Here is a 1,585-nt window from a genome sequence, read left to right as displayed (position 1 = left end):
GAAAGAGTTATCTTTCATCTGCTGGCCCAGTACCTGAAGCCAGGAGCCAGGAGATTTTTTTCTGAACCCCATGTAGGTGCAGGGACCCAAGGATCCGGGTCCATCTTCCACTGCTTTTCCAGTCTCATTAGCAGGAGCTGGATCGGAAATGGAGCAGCCAGGACTTAAACTGGGGCCCATAAAGGCAACGGCTTTACCAGCTAGACCATAGGGCTGGCCTCTGTGGCTAAACTTCTAATTGCCAATTCAGTTTCTCTCTCTCTTTCTCTCCATCACCTTCATGCTTTCGTCAAGTATTTATGGATATGTACTTATAATTGCTATATATTTATGCCACATGTACTGTTTAACATTGAACTTCCTGTTTATAGTAATATACTTGTCTTTTTTTTTTTTTAGATTTATTTATTTCTATTACAAAGTCAGGTATACAGAGAGGAGGAGAGATAGAGAAGATCTTCTGTCCAATGATTCACTCCCCAAGTAGTCGCAAAGGCTGGAGCTGAGCTGATCCGAGGCCAGGAGCCAGGAGCTGCTTCTGGGTCTCCCATGTGGGTATAGGGTCCCTAGGCTATGGGCTATCCTCTATTGCTCTCCCAGGCCACAAACCTGGGTGGGAAGTGGAGCTGCCAGGATTAGAACTGGTGCCCACATGGGATCTTGGCGCAAACAAAGTGAGGACTTTGGCCACCAGGCTACTGTGCTGGGCCCCTTTTTTTGTTATTAACACAAACAGTTTAGTTGTCTTTTGCTTCTATTTGCATTTTACATCCTTCTTGGACCTTCTTTCCCCTTGTATATAGCATATAATTAGAGTTGGCCTTTAAATCTACTCTAGGGGCCATCACTGTGGCTCAACAGGCTAATCCTCCCCCTGCAGTGCTACAGTCCCATATGGTTGCTTGTTTCAGTCCCAGCTGCTCCACTTTCAATCCAGCTACCTGTGTGTGGACTTTGAATGCTGAGGAGGACGGCTCCTGGTTCCTGGCTTCAGGTTCACCCAGCTCTGGCTTTGGGGGCCATTTGAGGAGGGGATGGTAGATATCTTTGTTTCTGTGGATCTGCCTTTCAAGTAAAAATAAGTATTTCAAGAAAAAAAGAAACCCTTACTGTGAGTACCTCTGTCTGCCTTTTGATGAAATATTGATCCCATTCACATTGAAAAAATGCTTTTATGTATTGTTATTGGAAAGTCAGATACACAGAATGGAGAAAGACAGGAAGATCTTCTGCCTACTGATTCACTCCCCGAGTGGCTGCAACTGCTGGAACTGAGCTGATCTGAGGCCAGGAGCCAGGAGCTGCTTCCGGGTCTCCCATGCAGGTACAGGGTCCCAAGGCTTTGGGCTGTCCTTGACTGCTTTCCCAGGCCACAAGCAGTGAACTGGATGGAAAGTAGGGCTGCCAGGACACGAACTGGCACCCACGTGGGGTCCCGGTGCATTCAAGGGGAGGACTTTAGTCACTAGGCTACAGTGCCAGGCCCTTCATTCACATTTAATATAGCTAATGGCTTTATTAGCCTTGACTTGAAATTTTGCTATTTTTCTCATGTTCATTAATTGCTTATTTTAAAGGCAGAGTT

Source organism: Ochotona curzoniae, unplaced genomic scaffold, assembly GCF_017591425.1.
Source record: "Ochotona curzoniae isolate NIBS_2020 unplaced genomic scaffold, NIBS_Ocur_1.0 contig_4792, whole genome shotgun sequence".
Taxonomy (NCBI): Eukaryota; Metazoa; Chordata; class Mammalia; order Lagomorpha; family Ochotonidae; genus Ochotona; species Ochotona curzoniae.
This window is presented reverse-complemented; position numbering follows the sequence as displayed.